This window comes from Cryptomeria japonica, chromosome 10 (assembly GCF_030272615.1).
Source record: "Cryptomeria japonica chromosome 10, Sugi_1.0, whole genome shotgun sequence".
Classification (NCBI taxonomy): Eukaryota; Viridiplantae; Streptophyta; class Pinopsida; order Cupressales; family Cupressaceae; genus Cryptomeria; species Cryptomeria japonica.
In genome coordinates this window covers 125,910,348-125,928,042 of record NC_081414.1, presented here as the reverse complement: position 1 = coordinate 125,928,042, position 17,695 = coordinate 125,910,348, and positions in this window count along the sequence as shown.

Here is a 17,695-nt window from a genome sequence, read left to right as displayed (position 1 = left end):
AACTAAGTGTTTACCGAGGGCAAGGGTACAATTCCCTGAGTTCGAAACAAGGGTAGATCTCTATGTGGCACCCTTAGGATTATATGATGTAATTATGGGAATGAGTTGGTTAGCAGACCATCAAGCTAATGTAGATTGTTATAGCAAAGTTGTTGAATGTTTGGATGATGGGGGGAAAAGGGTCAAAATCCAAGGAAAGTTTAAACCCATTAATATAGAAACTATCTCAGCAATGCAATTAAAGAAGGAAAGGAGAAGAGGAGGACAAATATTTATGGTTGAAATTGATGAAGGAAAGGAGGAAAATACCCCAACATTTGAAAATACCCCTTTCTTAAAGGAGTTTAAGGATGCTTTTCTAGAAGAATTACCCGGTTTACCCCCTAAGAGAAAGTTTGACTTTTCTATCGAAGTACTCCCAGGAGCTGAACCAGTATCAAAGGCACCTTACCGGATGAACACAACCGAATTACAAGAGCTCAAAATGCAATTAGAGGAACTCTTAGCTAAGGGATTAATAAGGCCAAGTGTATCACCATGGGGAGCACCAGTTTTATTTGTTAAGAAGAAGGATGGAACCTTGAGGCTATGCATCGACTATAGGATGTTGAACAAAGTCACCATAAAGAATAGGTATCCCTTACCTCGCATAGAGGACCTTTTTGACCAAATGAAAGGAGCGGCAGTTTTCTCAAAGATAGATCTCCGGTTGGGGTATCATCAACTCAGAATTAAGGAAGAAGACATTCCGAAGACAGCTTTCAGGACGAGGTATGGACATTATGAATTCATAGTAGTTCCTTTTGGAGTAACTAATGCCCCAGCAGCATTCATGAACCTAATGAATAGTGTATTCCATGACTACTTGGATAAGTTTGTTTTGGTATTTTTGGATGACATATTGATTTACTCTAGAAATGAAGAGGAACATTTAGTGCACCTACAAATTGTTTTGCAAAGATTGAGAGAACATAAGTTATATGGAAAATTGTCCAAATGTGCCTTCTTTGAGGAAAAGATTCACTATCTTGGGCATATAATATCAAAGGAAGGAATAGCAGTCGACCCAGATAAAATAAAGGCGATAGTAGAATGGCCAATTCCTAAGAATGTTTCAGAGGTAAGAAGCTTTATGGGGCTAGCAGGTTACTATAGGAGGTTTGTGGAAGGATTCTCTAAGATAGCAAACCCCATCACCTCGTTGCAAAGGAAGGGCAAAAGGTTTGTATGGACCGAGCAAAGTGATAAGGCATTTCAAATCTTGAAGGGAAAACTAACTTCAGCACCCATTCTAAAGGTACCAGATCCAAATGGACACTTCACAGTCATAACAGATGCTTCTATTGAAGGGTTAGGAGGAGTACTTGTCCAAGATGAAGGGGTGGTGGCTTACGAATCTAGGAAGCTAAAAACTCATGAAGTCAATTATGCACCCCATGACTTAGAGTTGGCAGCAATTGTGCATGCCCTGCAAAAGTGGAGACACTTCTTACTAGGGAAGCCCTTTGAGCTTAAGTCGGACAACCAAGGACTAAAATACATCTTTACCCAACCTCACTTAAATGCCAGACAAAGAAGGTGGTTAGAGTTTCTAAGTGAATATGATTTTGAAATTGAATATATTAAGGGAAAAGAAAATAGGGTGGCAGATGCCTTAAGTAGGAGGAGACACTTGATGACTATAGCAGCCTTCAAAACCTCTTTCAAAAGGCAAGTAATGGATGAACAAGGACATGACCCATGGTATGAGCAAGTCAAATTAACTATAAGACACAACCCGACCGATCCTAAGGTCGAAGGGTATACATTAGATGAAGATGGGTTGCTCAGATACAATAACAGAATCTATGTTCCTAATTCAGGGAATTTAAGGGAAGTAGTCTTATCGGAGGCTCACAATGCCCCTTATTCAGGCCACCCAGGAGTTAACAAACTTTATGCAGATCTAAAGAAGCTATACTTTTGGCAAGGGTTGAAGAGCGATATTGTCAAGTATGTAGCTAAATGTTTGGAGTGTCAAAGAGTAAAGGCAGAACATAGACACCTAGCTGGATTTTTGCAATTGCACGATGTACCTCAACATAAGTGGCAAGTTATTAGCATGGATTTTGTACAAGGGTTACCCATGTCACCTTCTAGGCATGATGCCATAATGGTGGTAATTGACAAACTCACTAAGGTGGCACACTTTATACCAGGAAATTTGACGGATGATGCACCCACCTTGGCTAGACGCTTCGTTAAGGAGATAGTTAGGTTGCATGGAATACCAGAGAAAATCATATCAGACAGAGATGCAAGATTCACTTCCAGGTTTTGGACCACTCTTCAATCAGCTCTAGGAACTCAACTAAATTTTAGCACCGCATACCATCTGGAAACCGACGGTCAGACAGAAAGAACAAATCAGATTATGGAAGACCTGCTTCGCATGTACTGCATGGACCAACAGAGGAAATGGGAAGAGTACCTACCTTTGGTAGAGTTTGCCCACAATAATACATATCAAACATCTTTGGGAATGGCACCTTTTGAAGCTTTGTATGGTAGACCATGTCGAACACCTTTGAGTTGGGATAGTCTTGAAGATAGGGTGATTATTGGACCAGATATGCTGAAAGAAATGGAAAGGAAAACTAAGGAAATTAGGCAAAGATTGAAGGAAGCCTCAGATAGGCAGAAAAGTTATGCAAACAAAAACAGAACACCAAGGGAGTTTGAAGTAGGAGAGAAAGTCTTCCTAAGGGTTAGGCCACACAAGAGTTCCATAAGATTTGGGAAAAAGACTAAGCTTGCACCTCGATATGTCGGACCCTTTGAAATATTGGGAAGAATTAATCCAGTTGCTTATCGGTTGGCCTTACCTCCCCAATTGAGCCGAATCCATGATGTCTTCCATGTATCTCTTCTTAAAAAGTATGTACCTGATGAGAAACACATTTTGAATTGGGATGCTTTACAGGTCCAAGAAATGGGGGGAATAATGATAGAGCCATTCAGAATCTTGGAGAGGCGCCAGTGCCAGTTGCGCAAAAGAGAGGTTGATCAGTGCAAAGTGCAATGGGACCAGTATGACGAAAAGAATGCCACGTGGGAGGATACTAAGGAGATGCAGCAGATGTTTCCTTTTTTGTTTTGAACATGAACTATAAACTCTTTTGAATGCATTTAATAAGTGCATCGGGACGATGCACAGATTAAGGGGGGGAGGATGTCACAACCCTCCTTTATCACCTTTTTGATTTAAATACAAAACTCTATTATATTTCCTTGGATAAACTATTGAATGAATATTGTAAGGGAATAAAAATAATAAACCACACACACACATGGAAAATATATATATATTTTTAATTGGTTATTTAATTTCCCTCACTCAAATTAAGGCACATGTTGTAGGAGGAATAAGAAGCTTCTAGAGACTTCTCCACCACCTTGCATGTAACTCCTCCCACTAAGCCTAATCAATTTGCATGGAGGCCAAATTGGGAGGGAATCTCTTTTTTTCAATTAATAATTAGGTAGTGGGAATTTGAAATTTCTTTTATAAAAGAGGTACAAGTTTCAAAAGAGGTGTTGGCTATTCCATAAGAAATTTTGCAAGTTAAATTCTCCTTTGTAGTCAATTTTCATTTTCATTTTCAGCTAAGATTTTGTTGGGAGGACTTCTCTTTAATTTGGAGGATCAAGGAAGAATCTACACCATTTTCAAGCACCCAGGTTCTTTCAATCTTAGTTTCGTGCATCTTATTCTTGTTGTAGATTAGATTTGATTAAATTATTTAGGAAATTAGAATCATTTGATGAGAATGAGATTCATTGTTTCAGATTCTTGATAAAAATTAGTTTCAGATTTTGATAAAAAGTAGATTAAATTATTGATGAGAATGAGATTCATTTGTTTTAGATTCTTGATAAGAAATTAGTTTCAGTTTTGATAAGAAGTAGATTAAATGATTTAGGAGAATAGAGTCATTTGATGAAAATTAGATTCATTGTTTTCAGATTTTTTTGATAAAAATTAGATCCATTCATTTCAAAGTTTGATAAGAATTAGATTCATCCAGATTAAATCGTTAAAATATCTTATTAAGTTTTAGATTTGAATCTTTTCTCTGGTTATTTGATTTAAAGTCTGAAATGTATAATTGAAAGGATCTTGCTGTAATCAATCTCTCCAAGATTTCTCATTTTCTAGTTATCTAAATCCTCTGTAGAAATACGTTTAAGATTTTCCCTGTGTATATAAGAAAATTTTCTCTTTTCTCTGTAAATAGAACTCCCTGTGTGTACAAATAATTTCCTCTTTTCTCTGTGAACAGACCTCCCTGTGTGTACAAACAAATTTTCTCCTTTCCCTGTGAATAGATCTCCCTGTGTAGAGAACAAAAGAAATGAAAAAAAAAAGAGAAGAAGAACCTCCCTGGTTACTGCTTCATTGTATTTTATTCCTGAAAATTAATCTGCAACATTGTTATTTACCTGTTATCTATCCTGCTCTGAGTGATCTTCAATAAATTAAAAATGCAATACTCCTGTATAAAAATAATAATAATAATATTATATATAAGAACATATATAATTATATACATATACATATACATATATATATATATATATATATATAAATAACAAAAAAAAAAGAAGGAGAAATCATTTCGAACTTTAAAATTCCCCTTGAACTCCGTAACGCACGACGTTTTACGTCAATGGTCGGCAGCATGCATCGCTTACGTTGTAACCGTCGCAGTAGTACGGGGGGGCCCGCGGGTCCCCTCATCTCTGCGGACCTGCGCATGCAGGGCCGCAGGGGTGATGGGACCCGTGGTCCCCACCCCGCACCCCATATAATACCAAAGTAAAAACCAGTGATTTAATTAAAGTTTTTTTTTTCCCTTCTAAATTGTAAATTGAAATTTTAATTTGGGGTTTTCTTTTATATATAGATTAATACTTTATGTCAATTACTAGGTTATTTAGTTAAATTTTTAGTTTGATAGTAATGACATTTAGGAATTAATACTTTATGTCAATTACTAGGTTATTTAGTCAAATTTTTAGTTCATAGTAATGGCATTTAGGAAATAATGTTTTTTTTGTTTTTTTTGTGTAAACTTTAAGATATCGTATTTCGACTTAGAAAAAAATTGGGCTAATATGTAGCAAGTTCATATTTAAATTACCCTTAGTAAGTATTAAAATTGTAGACTATATCCTCTTAAAATTAAATTACTCAACCCATTATGGATCATTGGGACACTTGATTGGTCTTTAGAGATTAACTTACATTAATACAAATGCTTAAATTTAATCGTTATTTGGACTCGTTAAGTCTTCTTACATCATGCAAGTTTCTCATAGATTAATTGCTTTCATTGATGGTTCATAGCATGCGAATTATTTATGGAATAATTACATCTTTCATGCAATTACTATTATGCAAGTTTCGTGATGGTCATTATTATGCAATTTACACTTCAAGTAGTTACTTCAATTATTTACGCTTTCATTTTTGTTATTCGTAGTTAGAAAACTAAACAAAGGAAGTTGGAAAACCAAAACTAGCAGCGTTCGGTATATATGGTGCCTCTGGGTCATGCTTACGGGTAATGCCGTCGTGTTGAACTACTGCACTTAACGCCTAATAAAGCTGCATTAACGATGTCTGTGGCATCGTCCCTATAAATCGTCGGGGAGTAATAAGGGGCATTTGGAAGTTAAAATCTGAGGGGCGGGTAATCCCCCTTGGATCTATAATTTAATAAGATAACTTTTTAATGAATTTCACATCCGTTGAGATAAACCATAGTAAACCCCTCTTAGGGATGGTCAAGTCAAAAGCTCTCATGAAATTGATTTCTTTTTTTGAAGGGATATTGGCGTTTTGCAATTGGGTGACGTTCATGATAAGTATTAGGATCTAGTTATTTTCTTTTTTTTAGGCCACAAGCAATAGGCCATCTTGAGCCTTCGCTTAAGTGCTACCATCATGGGTAGCAACCGCAGAGAAACTGTCTGGGACACAGACCCTAGAAAGGGTTGCGTACCCACAAATTAGTTTACATCAAACCATAGATTAGAAAATAGAACTACATACTTTACGCCTTGATCCCGTGCCAAAGCGGGTATGTAGGCAGTCTTGGGATGGAGTTGTCCCTCGTACTCAGGCGTTCGCGGGTGGGGTCTAGGCTTGGTTGAGTAAGAATCCTAATTAAAGATAAGATAATCAATTTAATTCAATGCATACTTGGAAGGAATCCCGTATGGATTCGCTTGACTTCCCGAGGCTTTAAGCCAAATTCCGAGGTGGAATTCAAGCTTGTATTGTTTTTAATTACTCCTAAGGACGGTGACCTCGGTGCATTCTTGTTAGAAGAGTGTAGTACTTAGTGAGTGGCTCAGGACCCGAATGGTCCCGATGAGTCTAAGTCTCTGGCCAGAGCATCTCCTATCCCGTTTGGATGGATGCCTACCCCGTATGGGTAGATGCCTATCCCGTATTGGATAGATGGAATTTTACGTCCCGTATGGACAATTGCCTAACCCGTATGGTTAGAAGCTCATCCCGAATGGATGAATGCCTAATCCTAATTGGATGGATGCCCAGAGTATGCAATTGAATAAAACATAATGAAAAAAAAAATAATACTCAATTTTTGTTGAATCAATTTTTGTGGGTTATTACATGAAATAGGAAATGAAGATGGGTTATTACAGTCATGCCTATCATGAGTTGTGCTGAGAACTTAGGTTATTCACAACCTTCAAAACAAATCATTTATTCTATTCCTTTGAGCACTCCAATGGATAGTATTCCTACTTTCACTTCAAACACCATGGCTACATTAACTCAAAATGTCATTCCTGCAATTATTGGTCATAAGGGAAATCCCTCTTCTTCATTTAATCCTCCATCTTTACCTATGTCTTCCATAATTATTCTTATTATCCCTCAACCAATTAATGTGGCACAAGGGGGTAATTCATTCAACAATTTTGTTCCTCTTTTGAATCTCATTTCCTACTCATCACCTATGCCTACTTATCATAATGTCCCACCACCTTATTCTCAATCCATGCCTTCCTTCAATAACATCACACCACCTTCTCAGTCAACCATGTCTAACATCAATTCTTCTATTGAAGCAACCATCAATAATCTTTCTTAAACTGTGTCTTCCTTACAACAACAAATTGCTTCTATGAGTCAATCCAAGTTTCGTGTGCCCACCTTTGATGTTGCGAGCCCACTTTCTCTTGATATTGTTAAAGTTGTGCCACCTAAGCATGTGTTGGCCATTTGGAGGAATTAATTATGTGTTGCATTGATGTTTTGTCGATCATGTCAACACTAGTTGTTTTGGCTGCTTTACCGGTATCCTTTTGGTCCAAGTAGGTTGTTTGGTTTCTGGTTGGATTAGATCATGATGATCCGATATGCTCCGGTATGTTTGGGTTATGGAATTGGCTTATTCATGATACTTAGATTCATGTTTAGTCAGTTGGTTTTGGATTTGGTGATTGGATGCTATCCTGATTGCTAGAAAGCTTGGTTTGTTGTTCCAGCGAGGGTTTCATCAGCAGAGCTTTGATGAAGATCTTTGATGTTATGCATAAGTGGTGTTGGTGCGGCTTCTGTTGGAGTTTTAGGATTCTTATGTGATCATTTTTGAGACTTAGTTGATTGGGATTATTGCTTTGGCATGTATGGACCTATATCGGGTCTCGATATTATCTAGGTTATACACCGACTTAATGTAACATGTGGATTGGACCTCTCAGTTTGTTTCTGAGATGTCTTATGGGTTGGATATTATTTGTTTGGTCTCTGGATGACATTTTTTGTAATTATGTAATTAATTTATTGTCTGATGGCGGACCTTATTGTTTATGGTCGAGGGTTTGTATATATATGATGTAAGATCTCATTGTAGATCATATAGGATGGAATTGGTATAGGAGCAAATAATGTAATAATCATTCAGGCAAAGAATTTGGTTGATCATTGGTGATCAAGTTGGCTTTATGTAAGAGGATTGAGTCCTCTGATATTGAGCTTAACTGGAACTGTATTCAAGCATAGGAGATGTTATCTTTGCAGTTCATTCATTTCTCCGGATTGTAGTTTGGATTTCTATGTAGTTAGTGAAACTACTTTTGTGATGAGTAGTGAGCTCTAGGTTGTTGGCCTTCCTACATGTGCAAGCCCCTCAATTGTAATTCACATACTTACTGTAGAAGTATTGTCTGACTGTGGGTAGGATTCCCACCGTGGTTTTTCCCTTTACCAAGTTTTCCATGTATAAATCTTGGTGTCATATGGATGGTATTTATTCTCTGGTTATTATTTATGCTTATTTGGTTTATCTGCTATTTTAGTATTTGGTTTATGCATTTTGGTATTGGTCTTTTGGGTTACAATATTAAATTTTAATTGTTAAATTTTCCATTAATCTGAGACAACTGATTCACCCCCCCTCTTAGTTGTCTTCCATTTATTTGAACTTGATAGTTCTGATACTTAATATAAGTACAGATCCAATAACCAACAAGATGAGAGGGGGGGGGTGAATCATACAAACTTAATCTTCCATAAAAACATCAGATTCAACCTCAGTAACATATACTTCAGTAATATAACCAAAACTGTTAAGCATGCAAACTCAAAAGCATATAAACATCATAAACCTCATAACACCATATTTAACATGGAAACCCAAATAGGGAAAAACCATTGTGGGATTTCAGACCCACTAAGAAATATACTCTTCTAGAGTATGCTTGGTTAAAAGAAAATCTTGTTAAAGATTACAAACACATTGCTAGATGTGACCCGGTTAAGGGATTTCCCTCTGATCTATTAGGATCTTCACCTTGTTAGAAGTGACCTTGTTAAAGGATTTCAAACACTCAATCAGAATGTCACCTTGCTAGAGGGTTTTACAAATAAGACTGTTAAGTCCACTCGGTTAAGAGATTTTCTATCACTTTCACAAAATAACAGTAATAAAAATCTATCTGCAACTTCACATCTAAAATGCTAAAGTAGATTCTCATTTGCTCAATACAATCTAGACATAGAACTAATCTTGTCCATCTGATGGGCTTCTATACTCTATTATTCAAACAGGTCTTCAAGCTTCTGTGCTCGGTAATCACTATGTAGCATCCTTTTGCATACACTTGCCTGCATGCGTTGTTTATCAACAGTTTCCTATTTATAAATAATTAGATAACCGCATAATCTCCTTGATCACATTTCCCATGATCAATCATAGCCATCAGATCTTCAATCTTGTCTTGGTTCAATGCATCTTTCGATCTGAAAATGTTTTACCCCACCTTGGAACTTGCATACATTTCTTGGAACTTGTGCTAGGGTATTGTGGCTCAATCTGCGCTGTAGATCTTCATGTCGACTTTCCTTTGTCTTAGATTATTAATAAACTTCATGCACGACATACCAATTATTTAATCAGTTCCAGCTCATCAGCTTCCTTCATTAAATACTGCATGTAAACATTTAATGCATTCTGTTATAGCTCGGTTACAACTCGGTAAATACTAAACTTCACTCGGTAGACATTTTGCCTTCATTAACCTATACCGATAACCTTAGGATTTACCGACTAGGTTCCTTAGGGTTTACCGACTAGGTTCTTTGCTTGATAACATAGTATAGTATTAACCTTACAATTTACAACATATGTATGATGTTAAAACAATCTAAACATCATGATCTCATCATTGTCCGACTCAGTAATAGTTTCCCATTGAATACCTTATTCATCCCCTTATTCATCATATTCTTTCCTATGTCTTTTACTGACATCTTTATACTCTTGAAATCATACTTCTCAAGATATGGCAACAACATACTGAATTAGAAAATAAATTTCTTGACATCAATGACAAAATAATAATATCAAGACAGTAAACATCTTTAATCAGTTATAGCCATAACCATCAACAACCTTCTCAATATCCTTATTGAAATGCCAACAATCTTTCATTGTCTGTTATAATGCTATATTGCCAATAGAACTGTCTAATAGCATTTTGAGGTCCCTCAATTGGAAATGTAGTCACATAAATATGTCAATTTTAATTAAATCAATATTTTCTATTTCTTTGATTAAAAACCCACTAGCCATTAGCTAATTAAATTAACATTTAATTAATTCATCTTCAAACATTCTCCTATTAATTAAATAAATTATTCAATTTATTTTAATTAATTCATTAAACCAAATTCACAATCAATTAAATGAATAAATCTTATGTATTTCATTTAAATCCCATTTCCTCTTTTAAATAAATTAAATAAAACATTTATTTAAATAATTAAATCCCCCCCACTTGCATTCTCCTAAAAATGCAACTTGCACCTATTTGTTAAAATAAATGAATTTTATTTTAATAAAAATCCTATTTTCCCTCACCCACCAAGCCCACTTGCAATCCTAATCCCCTTCTAGATTCTTCTAACCCCTTCCTAATTACCCTAATCTATCCCCTAATTATTGTCACATTCCTAAGCAACTTGGAGTCACTTCTCAAAGACTCCAAAGTCTTTAAAAAGCATTTAATGCTTTATGTGTCCAACAAGCTAACCTCTAAAGTCTTCCAAACCACTTATGTCTCTTACATGACCATTAATGGTTAAGTCAACTTATCCACATGGTTAGGGACTTTTATCCCTAACTCAACCTCCATGTAACCCATGTGTCTCCTCAAGCATTTATTGCTTTGACCATGGTTATCCTCACTAACTCTTGCACAAGAGTTTATCCATTGGATAAAAGCATTAATCTTTGGATAATGAATTTACTCACTCAACTCAACATTAACCCTACCTCCCAAGTTAACCCTCAGGTCATGTTAAGCATTTAATGCTTCCTCCCTCCCCTATCAACCCATCTCATGTTGACATTTGTCATCCTGGGATTGGGTTGAAAGCCCTCACAAGGATCTAAAACCCTTCAATCCTAACCCTTGTTGAGATTACTCAATCTCAACCATCCATTTCTCCATTTTTCCTATAAATAGAGCCCATTTATTCATAATCCAAATCCTGAAAACTTGTATGCATTTACATTATAGTAATTTTTAGAGAGAATTTAGCATAAATCAATCATATTCACTCTTTTGGTTTAAAATCAACACTAGCTAATTAGATAATCTCTTATTTTAGCTTTTGTTCACACTTGCATAGCATTAGATTAATCATTTTTCAATCTTGAACCTCCATAAGGCATCCATGGTGCAAAAAGCTGCTGAGAGCTACACTAATTTGGAACTTGGAGAGGAGAGGAACAAGGGAGGAGGAGCTACAAACATGGTGGAAGGCATTTGGAGATGCCTTATTGTATTTTCTTTTATTGTCAAATGCTTTATTATGTTTTTAGTGTCTCTCTTGGTATGCCTGCTTAGAATAATCTTTGGTTGTTAACACTAATGTTTCTTTCTTGTGTGTGTTGCCTTACCACATATTTTCTAATCCATTTTGTAGAGCATCATTTGGTGAACCCGATGTGAAGAGCAACTAGTTTTAAAATACTAACTTTTTTGACTGTTTTACTTGACACACAGGTCACACTTTGATGCTTTTGTTCACGCTTTAGCGCTATCACAATCTGGTCTTTTAGCGCAATTGTCCCAAAATTAGCAGCATTGACCCTGAAGTAGCGCTATTGTTCCATTATTAGCATTGTTGGCTCTTTGTGTAATAATTTATTTTAGCGCTTTTGTACTTACTATTGCACTTTTGTGTTAAATAACACTTTTGTTCTCACACAGAGTAGCGCTATTGTAACAGAGCATTGTAAAAAATGCCTTGTAACCGAAAAATCAATTTTTTTTAGGCTTGTAGAGGCCCACCATGTATGCAGATTTTACTGACTTTTTGTTTCTTGTGTAGGTTAGAACTAACCCAATTTATTTCTTAAAGTTTTAGAAATTCATTTTTTTTATTGCCAGTTAAAATCAACTTGAACACTTCATTTTGGTGCTTAAAAATCAAACGAGAAAGATTTCATTTTGGTGCTTTAAAACTCACAACAAACTTTGATTTTCTTGTAAGTTAGGGAACTCAAACTTTATTTTGGTGTTTAAAACTCAACAAGACAAATTTTGATTTTCTTGCATCAACTCAAGCTAAAATTCACAATCCACACTTTGTTTTGGGCAAATAAAAAGAACAATCAATTTGTTTTATTTTTGAAAGCGATTTACTTCAAGCGAACGTGCTTTTCATTCAATTAACCAAGATTTCATTTTCCTAGTTTACTCAACATATTGCCTTTGAAGGATAAAAAGAACACCATGGTTGTTGGAGAAACATCTCCAAATAGTTAGATCATATTGCAATGATAAGTTAAAAAGAACAAGTGTCTTTTGTGTTTGGCACACTTGTGCAAAAAATTTGTCGAGTGGTCCTACTTCTAACACACACTATCCTCTCCCTTGGCTTCCTAGGTGCAAGAGAAAAGTTTTAGTAACACTCAAAGTTTTTCTTTTTAAGAGAGTCCTGCTAAGAGACACATCACTCTTGGGAATGACCTCGCATGGTAAATCCTTCGAGCCGCTATAGAAATAAGGTGTGAGTGAAATTTGTAGCCTTAGGTATAGTTGTTTCTATAGTGTAGCTTTCCGTAAGGACAAATGGGCCCCACCATAAGTTACAAGGCTCTTAAGTGAGTCATTGCAGAATGAACTTATGTCCAAAGACATCAAAAATTACTAAACACCTTTATGTAGTATCCCACCCATTCTATTGATTGATAATATTTGTGATAAATTCAGTGCAAGAGCATAGAAGGCTTTGCTCCCACGATACTTACCATACATTTTTCCTTGAGTAGAAACATAGCTTTTTGAAAGGTTTTAGCTTGATAAAAGTGGTGACTCCCCCATCATAGGTATCATCTATTTGTTATGCTCGTGCAAGACTTAGTATATCACATCCTTACCTACCACGACAGGATTCATAAGGTATGTCGTACCAAAGTTGAAGAAATATCAAGATGTGGGCTGAAATTATCGCAACTGGCCATTTGACCTTAGGGATAAAGTGTGTTTGAAGTGTCTTCATTTTGTTTCAAGACCAGTGATAAACTAAGCCGACTTCAAGATTTTTGTGAAAACATACTCAAAAACATTTTGGAAAGAAAGGGTCATAAAAAGTCCAAAGATTGGGTTGATCTAGATCCACACTTACTTGTGCCTTTTGAGGCAACATTCTTGTGTTTGTGTGCTTGCTTTGTTTTCTTGTCAAAGAGAAATAAAAAATCAATTCCAAAAACAAGTATTCATCCAACACAAACATTTTTGAAAACCAAAGATCAAAAACAAAGTATCAAACTCTATGACCATTCTTCACATCTTGAGAAAGAAGAATCTTCAACAACATATCAACTTGAAGAAAAGACCATTGAGCTCAAAGGCTTTCTTCAAAAGAAGGAAATTCTTCTATCTTAATAGACAAATCTTTGTCTCACATAGAACCTTGTTAAGTCACATGCATCTATATCTTCAAGGAAAATCAAACAAGTTTGATCAAGAGTTATTAAACCACAAAGCTTTTACTCAATATAGAGCTTTGAGTTATCATAAAAACAAGGGAGGCAAAATCAATCCCGCCTTCTTTCCAGACATTTGCATCACATATAACTAAGATAGGGAAGAACCCCCAACTCCTGAAAGAGAAGAAGGAGAGTTTATTCCTTTTGTAACACAGAGTTTTTTTGAAGTTAACATTTCATCCATTCTCACATTCACACATCATCAATCCATTCCAACTCTCAAAACATCAAGAGGTTTTTGTCCTAAATTCTATTTCGATATTGCTTGAATCAAACACAATACATCACTTTTTGGAGTGTCTCTACATCTAGGATAAACTCATCCTAGAGGCATTTCTATGCAGGTTAAAACTAGTCTATGAGTGAATCCTCTCATTACTAGGTAGTTGAGTCTATAACACATCTCAAATCTCTCTAAACCTTATCATATCAAAAATTGTCAACCAAACACAACAAGAAATTCAAGGAAAGGATTTTGGTAACATCTACCTTTAGTGTTAGAGATCCATATGCAAAACACTTCACCAAACATTAAATTCTCATTTCATCGCCAACTCATCATCATTTTCACCAAACTTCAACAAAAACTTGTAAACAAAATGGCTCAAACCAGACCAAGGTCTAGACAACTAGAAATTAAAGAGGAAGAGGAGGAAAATCTCAATGAATTCCAAGAAGCTCTTGGAGGAAATGAAAATGATGAAAATCCAAGTACTCCTACTCCTGCAACAATAGAAAGGGCACAACACAACCCTCTCTTTAATCGACTTTTTGATGAAATACTCAGGAGCAACACTGATGCTCACTTTTTAAGACTTGCCCAAGAGGGAGACAAATTACCCTCTGATTTTGATATTGCACAACTAAGGCAAGCATCAGAATGCCAAAGTCATAATGAGGATGAAAGAGGTCGAGATCACATTAGATACAACCTTCATCAAGGAAATCCCCCACCTCCTCCTCCTCCAAATGACATTGACATGTTGCGGCAACAAGTCGAGAATCTCACCTAATAGCTCCACAGTGGTGTAAAAACAAACCAGTTTTCACTTAATGATATTTGTCCCTATCCCCTTGATAGGAATCTACATATGCCACCTTTTCCACGAGGGTTTGAAACACCTAAGTTTGAAAAGTATCGAGGAAAAGGAGATCCTCGCGATCATGTTAGAGAATTCCATTCAACTTGCCTAGAAGTGGCATATGAGGACACATACCTAATGTGACTTTTTCCCCGAAGTTTGGGAGGGACAACCACATCATGGTTTTCCTGACTACCAGGTGGCATTAGGACATTCGAAGAACTGGTCTAGAAATTCCTTACACATTACTCACACAACATTGAACGTGATATCACCATGGCCAATCTGTGCAACACTAAGCAAAAACCAAGAGAGCTATTTTTCAGTCTTCCTGCAATGATGGCATCAAATGTCTAGCAGACATTCTCTTCAGTTACCTAAACAAGAACTAGTGGGAATATTTATTTCCAACTTAAATGAAGAAATGAAATTTCACCTAGACATGAAAGGCACAGAATCCTTCAATGACATGATCACCAAGGGTTTAAAATGTGAACGGGCTCTCATCAAAAAAGGGTTTATCAAGATATAAAATGAGCCAAAGGATGGCCCTCACCCACGCTTCAATAGTGATAAGCCTAACTTTTGGAACAAAAATAAAAACATTGTCAATGACGGGGTTGTTAATGCAAGGGCTATCAAAAGTGCACAACTTGTGGTCCGATTTGCAGGACAAAACCCCCCACCCAAGAATAACACGGTTACTCCCCCAAATCAAGGATGCAATGTACCTCAAGAGGAACCCAAACAACACCAACAAAATTTTAAACCAAAATGTACATACACCCCCTTAGGAGAACCTATTGAAATGGTATTACGTCAGTTGGTTTCTAAAAAATATGGTGACCTTACCAAAGACATCAAATTACGAACCTTAAGTCAGACCTTCATGGTGGAGGGATAATGAACATTGCGACTTCCATCAAGGGAAAGAGCATAAAATAAGCAATTGTCATAGATTGAAAGATCTTATTCAGGATCTTATTGACTGAGATGAGATTGAAATTGAAGGACACGACCCAAAAACTACAAACAATGATCATCTTATGTTTAAAAATCCACTTCCATCACAAGATCAAAGGGGTCCTTCCACTTCAGGGTGAAACATAGATACCACTAATTGTACCCGAGCCGCCTATAATTACACTGTTAATCACCTATACGATGTCAATGAACAAATTGCAACCATTACCATCAAAAATCCAAACTCTACCTGCAATGTTGTTACACATCGCAACAAGATCACCATTAAAGAAGCTCCACAAGGCACCCCCTCCATCCTAAAGCAGTATAACCTTGTGTAATAGTTAGATAAGATGCCTGCACTTATCTCCATCTTAAAGCTTTTACACTTATCCCCATCTCATAAAACAATCTTGGATCAAGCTCTTCAAGAGGCATCAGTCCCTGCAAATCTAAATACAGATCAATTCCAAGCTATGGTTGGAAATCTAAGGTCATCACCCTGTCTCACTTTCTTTGAAAGTGACAATACATCCTTCCAACAACCTCATAATGCCTCACTCCATATTGAAGGATTTATCAACCAACATAGGATCAAGCGAGTCTTGATCGACAATGGAGCAGGCCTAAATATTTGTACATTATAATTGGTCACAGCATTGGGATATGCAATTTAATCAGTGGATCCACGCAAAAATTTCACCATAAAAGCCTATGATGATGTAGAGAGTTCTTCAAAAGGAGCAGTTGTGTTACCAATCCGAGTGGGCCCAGTGGTGAAGCACATTATATGTCAAGTTCTGGACCTTCCTCTATCATATAATTTGTTGTTAGGAAGACCTTGGATACATGTCATGCAAGCCGTTCCATCCACCTACCACCAATGTATCAAGTTCCCTCATAACGGTGTAGAAATTACAATCATGGGTGATGAAAATCCATTTGCATATTATAACAATATCAACCATCAACCAGAGATTACCGTTACCAATAACAGAGAAGCTATCTCATCCACTTCATATTTAAGTCCAGCCTCTCTTTCCAGTTCAAACACCACTATACCCAAGCAAGAGACGCTCAAGATGAAAATGACAGAGGAAGGTCCTGGGGAGTATAATCTTAGCCAACTCTTTTGTGTTGGACAAATGCCCACTTCTCCTAGAACTCATGGTAAACCTCAAAGGTTACTTCAAACACCACTAGTCAAGCCAGCATGCACTTTGACACCTTTCATCCTTGGAAAGAGTCAAGAAGAAGAGACCAGAGATGAGGACTTAGCAAAATGGATCTATAAAGATCCTATCACCACGGACATCTCACAAGCTAATCTTCCCATGGATCAATATGGAAAAGGCCTTCTCATTATGCAAAGAATGGGTTATGATGGTCAGAGTACTTTGGGACCTTGCAAGAAAGGACAACATGAGCCACTGCAGCAAAAATTAAAGCCCAAAGATAACATGAGATTAGGCTTTCAAAAGGAGATTCTTCCTAAACTCATATTCAAAGGGAAACCCAACAAACCTCTATACCAGCTTACTACAAACATAAAGAGGTCACCTTTGATTATATCAGCAGCACCAAGAACCACACCAATTACTCTAATATGGTTGAACATCCTAGCAATAACATCCACATCACCAATCATCCCACCAGTCAAACCAACAACTCCATCAACAGTAGCAACTATATCAACAACACCAGTAGCAATATCAAAACCCCCAACAGTATTGACAACACCGACAATTCCAGAAGAAGCAACGGATTCAACAATGCCGATGCTACCTGTATCAGATTCACTAATCCTCATAATCCTTCCTGTAGCACCCATCATTTCATCTACAAGGGTACATCGACTGATCACACCTACAGTGTTTAACTCAAAGGACATCCCAGCATGGTATAGTAATTGGATACTAGAAAGCCACTCAGAGACTGACTCACATGAGTGGGAATTTGATTTCGTCCATCTTAATACTTCAGATGAGGAAGACACATCATTACCTCCACCTCGAAAAGATATCCCTATTTATGGAGAAGCATAGATAAAGACCTCTTGGGTTCCTG